This window comes from Cryptomeria japonica, unplaced genomic scaffold (genome assembly GCF_030272615.1).
Source record: "Cryptomeria japonica unplaced genomic scaffold, Sugi_1.0 HiC_scaffold_347, whole genome shotgun sequence".
NCBI lineage: Eukaryota > Viridiplantae > Streptophyta > Pinopsida > Cupressales > Cupressaceae > Cryptomeria > Cryptomeria japonica.
In genome coordinates this window covers 20,339-30,000 of record NW_026729169.1, presented here as the reverse complement: position 1 = coordinate 30,000, position 9,662 = coordinate 20,339, and the positions used below count along the sequence as shown (strand labels likewise).

Sequence of the window (9,662 nt, the reverse complement as noted above, 5' to 3'; positions counted from 1 at the left end):
TTCGCCAGGGTGGGCACCTCGGTGCGCACACCTTCTCAATGTTTTCTTGCCTTTTCTGGAAATTGGTGAAGGCAGCGCATCAAAGGTGCGCACCTCGGTGTGCTCCGAGGTGCGAACCCGAGAGCGCTCCGAGGTGCCCACGAAGTCGAAAGTCGGGTTAATTGCATTGTTTTCCCCGGGTGCGCTCCGAGGTGCGCAACATCGGTGCGCACCAAGGAGGGCTCCGAAGTGTGCTCCAAGGTGCGCACGATTCGGAGCTCGGTTTGCCCGGGGTGCGCACACCTTGGCTGGGTTGCGCACCCTTTGTGCGCTCCAAGGTGCGCACGAAGTCGGAGCTCGGTTTGCCCCGGGTGCGCACCTTCGCCAGGGTGCGCACCTTGATGCGCACGCCTTGGCTGGGCTGCGCACCTTGGTGGGCGCCATGGTGCGCACCTTTCGTGCGCTCCAAGGTGCGCACGAAGTCGGAGCTCGGTTTGCCCCGGGTGCGCACCTTGGTGGGCGCCATGGTGCACTCCGAGGTGCCCAAGATTGGTGCGCACCAAGGAGCGCTCCGAAGTGCGCTCCAAGGTGCGCAGGTGCGCGCGAAGTCGAAAGTTGGGTTAATTGTCCGGTTTGCCTCGGGTGCGCACCTTGCGTGCACCTTCGCCAGGGTGGGCGCCTTGGTGCGCACACCTTGGCTGGGCTGCGCACCCGGGCGCGCACACCTTGGCACCCGCGTTTCCTTCATTTTAAATTTTTTTTTTTTACAATCTCTCAAGTGGGAAATTCTATAATCTCAACTTTTTTTGCCTTTTCAGGAAACTTTTGAATGGAGCGCATCATTGGTGCGCTCCGAAGTGTGCTCCAAGGTGCGCACCTCTGGTGTGCTCCAAAGCTCTCTCTAGCTGCGTGCACCTGCCCCGGCCGCGCACCCGGCCCCGCCCAGCTTCGCTCACCTGTCCCGGGCGTCTGGTGCGGAACCTTAGAGTAAGAAACATCACCGTGCACCTTGGCCAACGTGCGCGACTCGACCGAGCGCGCACTGGCCGAGGTGCACACCGATTTCACCTGGGTGCGCGCGCAGCACCTCGGGCGCACCGGGGTGCGCGCACAACGCCCGGGTTGCACCGTGGCCTGTGTGCTCGGGGCGCCTCGGGTGCGCGCTCGGTGTCGCCCCCGCGCGCGCGGTAGTGCGGGCAGCGCACCCCGGCCCGGCCCGGCCCCGACGAGAACGCAAACGGGCAAAAGGTTTATTCAAATAGCATTGCGACGCCCGGCGAAAAACTAAAAAAGGGTGCAACACCGGGACTTCCCGGGAGGTCACCCATCCCAGTACTACTCCGGCCCAAGCGCGCTTAACTGCGGAGTTCTGATGGGATCCGGTGCACTAACGCTGGTATGATCGCACCCGTTATGAGCTTGTCGCAGTGTGTACTTAGCAAACCGCGACCCACGTGCGAATCCACCCCGGCCACCCACCCCCGTCGAGGTGCACACCCTCCCTCGCGAAGTGCGCCCCGTTCGCCAAGTGTGAGCCCTGCCCGGGTGCGCGCACCTTGCTAGGGCGTCGGGTGTGCACCCGGCCCGGCCTACGTGCGTGCACCTGGACGGGGCGTCGTGTGCGTGCAGTGTCCCGTCTGCAACGCGGTGCCCACACACCACCTCGGGCGCAACGACCTGCGCTCACATGTGGGCCGAGTGCACCTTGGTGCATGTTCGGGGCGCCTCGGGTGCACGCTCGATCTTGCCCCGGTGCACCAAGGCGCTCGGTTTGCCCCGGGTGCGCACTTGGTGCAAGGTGGGCACCCAAAATAGGGATCAAGCACCAAAACACAAGTTTCGGGATGCAAAATGGGACCCAAGGACCACAAATGCGTTCCAAGACCCATGATGGGTCCACGAGAACAAAAATGTGTTCCGAGACTTAATAAACAAATATTGGGTTTTAGGAGAAGAAACATGCTCTGATGCCCAAAACGAGAATCGACCCCGAAAAGGCCACAGGCCAAAAGTGGGATGCGAGACAAAAAAAAATGGGACCCGAGGACCAAAATTGGGTTCCCAGGTCGAAGACAGGGCAACCGGACAAGAAACGACCTCTAAGGCTCGAAATGAGTCCCGACGACTAAAACTTGACAAGAAGCACCCATCAGGCACCCAACTCGACACCCATGGGATGCCGACCCACCCGGGCTTCCACCTAGCACACCTTGGCACCCACCCACCCTCGCACCCAACCTCGCACCCAACTTAGCACCTTTGAACCCACATTGGCACTCACCCTGACCCTGGCACCTTGGAACCCACATTGGCACTCACCTTGACCCTGGCACCCACCTTTGCACTCACCTTGGGACCCACCCTGGCTCCCACCTCGGCACCCACCCAGACACCCACCTTGGTTCCTTGGCACCCACCTTGGATCCTTGGCACCCACCCCGACACCCACCTTGGCACGCAACTTGGCTACTTGCCACCCACCTTGGCTCCTTGACGCCCACCCCGACAACCACCCCGTGACCTACCCTGGCTAGGGTTGGTGCACACCCACCCTGGTGCCCACCTTGGCACCCACCCCATGACCCACCTTGGCACGCACCTTAGTACCCACCCCGTTACCCACCCTAGGACCCACCCCGTGACCCACCTTGGCCAGGGTGGGTGCCTTGGTGCGCACAACTTGCCTGGGCTGCACACCAGGGCGGGCTCAAGATGGCACCCGCGTTCCGTTTTTTTCACTATCTTTCAAAACGGAAATTTTAAAATCTCGTATTTTTTTTTTTTTTGCCTTTTCTGGAAATTAGTGAAGGCAGCGCATCAAAGGTGCGCAATGCTGGTGCGAACCCGGGAGCGCTCCGATGTGTGCTCCAAGGTGCGGCGTGCACGAAGTCCGAGCCCGGCTTGCCCCGGGTGCGCACCTCGCGTGCACCTTCGCCGGGGTGAGCACCTTGGCTGGGTTGCGCGCCCTGGTGCGCACCAAGGAGCGCTCTGAAGTGTGCTCCAAGGTGCGGCGTGCACGAAGTCGGAGCTCGGTTTGCCCCGGGTGTGCACCTCGGGTGCGCACCTCGCGTGCACCTTCGCTGCGGTGGGCACCTTGGCTGGGTTGCGCGCCTTGGTGGGCACCATGCAGTGCACGAAGTCGGAGCCCGGTTTGCCCCGGGCGCGCACCTCCGCCAGGGTGGGCACCTTGGTGCGCACAACTTGCCTGGGCTGCGCACCAGGAAGGGCTCAAGATGGCACCCGCGTTCCGTTTTTTTCACTATCTTTCAGAACGGAAATTTTAAAATATCGTTTTTTTTTGCCTTTTCTGGAAATTAGTGAAGGCAGCGCATCAAAGGTGCGCAACGCTGGTGCGAACCTGGGAGCGCTCCGATGTGTGCTCCAAGGTGCGGCGTGCACGAAGTCGGAGCCCGGTTTGCCCCGGGTGCGCCCTGGTGGGCACCATGGTGCGCACCAAGGAGCGCTCCGAAGTGTGCTCCAAGGTGCGGCCTGCACGAAGTCGGAGCCCGGTTTGCCCCGGGCGTGCACCGCGGGTGGGCACCTTGGTGCGCATGCCTTGCCTGGGCTGCGCACCAGGGCGGGCTCAAGATGGCACCCGCGTTCCGTTTTTTTCACTATCTTTCAAAACGGAAATTTTAAAATCTCATTTTTTTTTGCCTTTTCTGGAAATTAGTGAAGGCAGCGCATCAAAGGTGCGCACCTCGCTGCCCACCACGGTGCGCAACGCCGGTGGGCACCCGGGAGTGCTTCGAAGTGTGCTCCAAGGTGCTGCGTGCACGTTGTCGGAGCCCGGTTTGCCCCGGGTGCGCACCTCGCGTGCACCTTCGTCGGGGTGGGCACCTTGGCTGGGTTTGCCCCGGCTGCGCTCCGAAGCGGGGTTATTGGAGCGCCGCCTCTTTTTTTGTCGGAGCGTTTGGTGGGGTTTCTCGCATTGGCTCTTCCCAGGCCCGGTTGCCACCCTGGCGCGCACGAAGTCGGAAGTAGGGTTAATTGCCCGGGTGCGCACCTTTGCCAGGGTGGGCACCTTACCTGGGCTGTGCACCAGGGCGGGCTCAAGATGGCACCCGCGTTCCGTTTTTTTCACTATCTTTCAAAACGGAAATTTTAAAATCTCCTCTTTTTTTTGCCTTTTCTGGAAATTAGTGAAGGCAGCGCATCAAAGGTGCGCACCTCGCTGCCCACCTTGGTGTGCTCTGAGGTGCGCACCCGGGAGCGCTACGAAGTGTGCTCCAAGGTGCGGCGTGCACGTTGTCGGAGCCCGGTTTGCCCCGGGTGCGCACCTCGCCTGCACCTTGGCCGGGGTGGGCACCCTGGCTGGGTTTGCCCAGGGTGCGCTCCGAAGCGGGGTTACTGGAGCGCCCCCTCTTTTTTTGTCAGAGCGTTTGGTGGGGTTTCTCGCATTGGCTCTTCCCAGGCCCGGTTGTTGGGTGCGCTCCCACCCTGGCGCGCGCGAAGTTGGAAGTTGGGTTAATTGCCCGGGCGCGCACCTTCGCCAGGGTGGGCACCTTGGTGCGCACACCTTGGCTGGGCTGCGCACCAGGGCGGGCTCAAGATGGCACCAGCATTCCCTTTTTCTCACTATCTTTCAAAACGGAAATTTTAAAATCTCGTTTTTTTTTGCCTTTTATGGAAATTAGTGAAGGCATCGCATCAAAGGTGCGCACCTCGCTGCCCACCTTGGTGTGCTCCGAGGTGCCCACCACGGTGCGCTCCGAGGTGCCCACCACGGTGCGCAACGCCGGTGCGAACCTGGGAGCGCCCCGATGTGTGCTCCAAGGTGCGGCGTGCACGAAGCCGGACCCCGGTTTGCCCCGGGTGCGCACCTCGCGTGCACCTTGGTGCGCACACCTTGGCTGGGTTGCGCGGCCTGGTGGGCACCATGGTGCGCACCAAGGAGCGCTCCAAAGTGTGCTCCAAGGTGCGGCGTGCACGAAGTCCTAGCCCGGTTTGCCCCGGGTGCGCACCTTCGCCGCGGTGGGCACCATGGCGTGCACGAAGTCGGAGCCCGGTTTGCCCCGGGTGCGCACCTCGCGTGCACCTTCGCCGGGGTGGGCACCTCGGCTGGGTTGCGCGCCCTGGTGCGCACCAAGGAGCGCTCCGAAGTGTGCTCCAAGGTGCGGCGTGCACGAAGTCGGAGCCCGGTTTGCCCCGGGTGCGCACCTTCGCCGCGGTGGGCACCCTGGTGCGCACCATGGCGTGCACGAAGTCGGAGCCCGGTTTGCCCCGGGTGCGCACCTCGCGTGCACCTTCGGCGGGGTTGCGCGCCCTGGTGCGCACCAAGGAGCGCTCCGAAGTGTGCTCCAAGGTGCGGCGTGCACGAAGTCGGAGCCCGGTTTGCCCCGGGTGCGCACCTCGCGTGCACCTTCGGCGGGGTTGCGCGCCCTGGTGGGCACCATGGTGCGCACCAAGGAGCGCTCCGAAGTGTGCTCCAAGGTGCGGCGTGCACGAAGTCGGAGCCCGGTTTGCCCCGGGTGCGCACCTCGCGTGCACCTTCGCCGCGGTGGGCACCATGGCGTGCACGAAGTCGGAGCCCGGTTTGCCCCGGGTGCGCACCTCGCGTGCACCTTCGCCGGGGTGGGCACCTCGGCTGGGTTGCGCGCCCTGGTGCGCACCAAGGAGCGCTCCGAAGTGTGCTCCAAGGTGCGGCGTGCACGAAGTCGGAGCCCGGTTTGCCCCGGGTGCGCACCTTCGCCGCGGTGGGCACCCTGGTGCGCACCATGGCGTGCACGAAGTCGGAGCCCGGTTTGCCCCGGGTGCGCACCTCGCGTGCACCTTCGGCGGGGTTGCGCGCCCTGGTGCGCACCAAGGAGCGCTCCGAAGTGTGCTCCAAGGTGCGGCGTGCACGAAGTCGGAGCCCGGTTTGCCCCGGGTGCGCACCTCGCGTGCACCTTCGGCGGGGTTGCGCGCCCTGGTGGGCACCATGGTGCGCACCAAGGAGCGCTCCGAAGTGTGCTCCAAGGTGCGGCGTGCACGAAGTCGGAGCCCGGTTTGCCCCGGGTGCGCACCTCGCGTGCACCTTCGCCGCGGTGGGCACCATGGCGTGCACGAAGTCGGAGCCCGGTTTGCCCCGGGTGCGCACCTCGCGTGCACCTTCGCCGGGGTGGGCACCTCGGCTGGGTTGCGCGCCCTGGTGCGCACCAAGGAGCGCTCCGAAGTGTGCTCCAAGGTGCGGCGTGCACGAAGTCGGAGCCCGGTTTGCCCCGGGTGCGCACCTCGCGTGCACCTTCGCCGCGGTGGGCACCATGGCGTGCACGAAGTCGGAGCCCGGTTTGCCTCGGGTGCGCACCCCGCGTGCACCTTCGCCGGGGTGGGCACCTCGGCTGGGTTGCGCGCCCTGGTGCGCACCAAGGAGCGCTCCGAAGTGTGCTCCAAGGTGCGGCGTGCACGAAGTCGGAGCCCGGTTTGCCCCGGGTGCGCACCTCGCGTGCACCTTCGCCGCGGTGGGCACCTTGGCTGGGTTGGGCACCATTGAGCGCTCCGAAGTGTGCTCCAAGGTGCGCACCATGGCCCTCCAAGGTGCGCAGCATGGCGTGCACGAAGTCGGAGCCCGGTTTGCCCCGGGTGCGCACCTCGCGTGCACCTTCGCCAGGGTGGGCACCTCGGTGCGCACACCTTCTCAATGTTTTCTTGCCTTTTCTGGAAATTGGTGAAGGCAGCGCATCAAAGGTGCGCACCTCGGTGTGCTCCGAGGTGCGAACCCGAGAGCGCTCCGAGGTGCCCACGAAGTCGAAAGTCGGGTTAATTGCATTGTTTTCCCCGGGTGCGCTCCGAGGTGCGCAACATCGGTGCGCACCAAGGAGGGCTCCGAAGTGTGCTCCAAGGTGCGCACGATTCGGAGCTCGGTTTGCCCGGGGTGCGCACACCTTGGCTGGGTTGCGCACCCTTTGTGCGCTCCAAGGTGCGCACGAAGTCGGAGCTCGGTTTGCCCCGGGTGCGCACCTTCGCCAGGGTGCGCACCTTGATGCGCACGCCTTGGCTGGGCTGCGCACCTTGGTGGGCGCCATGGTGCGCACCTTTCGTGCGCTCCAAGGTGCGCACGAAGTCGGAGCTCGGTTTGCCCCGGGTGCGCACCTTGGTGGGCGCCATGGTGCACTCCGAGGTGCCCAAGATTGGTGCGCAACAAGGAGCGCTCCGAAGTGCGCTCCAAGGTGCGCAGGTGCGCGCGAAGTCGAAAGTTGGGTTAATTGTCCGGTTTGCCTCGGGTGCGCACCTTGCGTGCACCTTCGCCAGGGTGGGCGCCTTGGTGCGCACACCTTGGCTGGGCTGCGCACCCGGGCGCGCACACCTTGGCACCCGCGTTTCCTTCATTTTAAATTTTTTTTTTTTACAATCTCTCAAGTGGGAAATTCTATAATCTCAACTTTTTTTGCCTTTTCAGGAAACTTTTGAATGGAGCGCATCATTGGTGCGCTCCGAAGTGTGCTCCAAGGTGCGCACCTCTGGTGTGCTCCAAAGCTCTCTCCAGCTGCGTGCACCTGCCCCGGCCGCGCACCCGGCCCCGCCCAGCTTCGCTCACCTGTCCCGGGCGTCTGGTGCGGAACCTTAGAGTAAGAAACATCACCGTGCACCTTGGCCAACGTGCGCGACTCGACCGAGCGCGCACTGGCCGAGGTGCACACCGATTTCACCTGGGTGCGCGCGCAGCACCTCGGGCGCACCGGGGTGCGCGCACAACGCCCGGGTTGCACCGTGGCCTGTGTGCTCGGGGCGCCTCGGGTGCGCGCTCGGTGTCGCCCCCCGCGCGCGCGGTAGTGCGGGCAGCGCACCCCGGCCCGGCCCGGCCCCGACGAGAACGCAAACGGGCAAAAGGTTTATTCAAATAGCATTGCGACGCCCGGCGAAAAACTAAGAAAGGGTGCAACACCGGGACTTCCCGGGAGGTCACCCATCCTAGTACTACTCCGGCCCAAGCGCGCTTAACTGCGGAGTTCTGATGGGATCCGGTGCACTAACGCTGGTATGATCGCACCCGTTATGAGCTTGTCGCAGTGTGTACTTAGCAAACCGCGACCCACGTGCGAATCCACCCCGGCCACCCACCCCCGTCGAGGTGCACACCCTCCCTCGCGAAGTGCGCCCCGTTCGCCAAGTGTGAGCCCTGCCCGGGTGCGCGCACCTTGCTAGGGCGTCGGGTGTGCACCCGGCCCGGCCTACGTGCGTGCACCTGGACGGGGCGTCGTGTGCGTGCAGTGTCCCGTCTGCAACGCGGTGCCCACACACCACCTCGGGCGCAACGACCTGCGCTCACATGTGGGCCGAGTGCACCTTGGTGCATGTTCGGGGCGCCTCGGGTGCACGCTCGATCTTGCCCCGGTGCACCAAGGCGCTCGGTTTGCCCCGGGTGCGCACTTGGTGCAAGGTGGGCACCCAAAATAGGGATCAAGCACCAAAACACAAGTTTCGGGATGCAAAATGGGACCCAAGGACCACAAATGCGTTCCAAGACCCATGATGGGTCCACGAGAACAAAAATGTGTTCCGAGACTTAATAAACAAATATTGGGTTTTAGGAGAAGAAACATGCTCTGATGCCCAAAACGAGAATCGACCCCGAAAAGGCCACAGGCCAAAAGTGGGATGCGAGACAAAAAAAAATGGGACCCGAGGACCAAAATTGGGTTCCCAGGTCGAAGACAGGGCAACCGGACAAGAAACGACCTCTAAGGCTCGAAATGAGTCCCGACGACTAAAACTTGACAAGAAGCACCCATCAGGCACCCAACTCGACACCCATGGGATGCCGACCCACCCGGGCTTCCACCTAGCACACCTTGGCACCCACCCACCCTCGCACCCAACCTCGCACCCAACTTAGCACCTTTGAACCCACATTGGCACTCACCCTGACCCTGGCACCTTGGAACCCACATTGGCACTCACCTTGACCCTGGCACCCACCTTTGCACTCACCTTGGGACCCACCCTGGCTCCCACCTCGGCACCCACCCAGACACCCACCTTGGTTCCTTGGCACCCACCTTGGATCCTTGGCACCCACCCCGACACCCACCTTGGCACGCAACTTGGCTACTTGCCACCCACCTTGGCTCCTTGACGCCCACCCCGACAACCACCCCGTGACCTACCCTGGCTAGGGTTGGTGCACACCCACCCTGGTGCCCACCTTGGCACCCACCCCATGACCCACCTTGGCACGCACCTTAGTACCCACCCTGTTACCCACCCTAGGACCCACCCCGTGACCCACCTTGGCCAGGGTGGGTGCACCCACCCTGGTGCCCACCTTGGCACCCACCCATCCTAGCACCCAGCCTGTGACCGGGCTTGGAACCCAACCTTGCACCCGTCTTGGCCAGTGTGGGTGCGCACCCATCCTGGCACCCACGTTGTGACACACCCTTTAACCCACGCACCCTAGCAGCCACGTTGGCACCCACCTTGGAACACAACCTAGCAACTTGGCACCCACCCCGTGACCCACCTTGGCATCCACCATAGCAGTCGCCCACTTGGCACCCACCTTGGAACCCAAGTTGGCACCCACCTCGGCACCCACCTTGACACTTGTGGACCCACCTTGCCACTCACCCTAGCATCGACCCATCCTAGCACCCACCCTGGCACCTTTGCACCCTAGCACTCACCCATCCTAGCACCTAACCTGTGACCCACCTTGACACTCACCCTCGCACCCACCTTGGAACCCAACCTAGCACCCACCC

The 9,662-nt window shown here is 63.5% G+C and overlaps 2 non-coding genes across 2 annotated transcripts; both read right to left on the bottom strand.

Moving 5' to 3' along the window:
* Positions 1–1,270: 1,270 nt before the first annotated feature.
* LOC131870777 (5S ribosomal RNA) lies at positions 1,271–1,389 on the bottom strand. The gene has a single exon (XR_009369080.1). It is a non-coding gene; the product is annotated as a 5S ribosomal RNA (ribosomal RNA).
* A 6,442-nt stretch (positions 1,390–7,831) lies between these two features.
* On the bottom strand, positions 7,832–7,950 carry LOC131870754 (5S ribosomal RNA). The gene has a single exon (XR_009369058.1). It is a non-coding gene; the product is annotated as a 5S ribosomal RNA (ribosomal RNA).
* Positions 7,951–9,662: the final 1,712 nt, after the last annotated feature.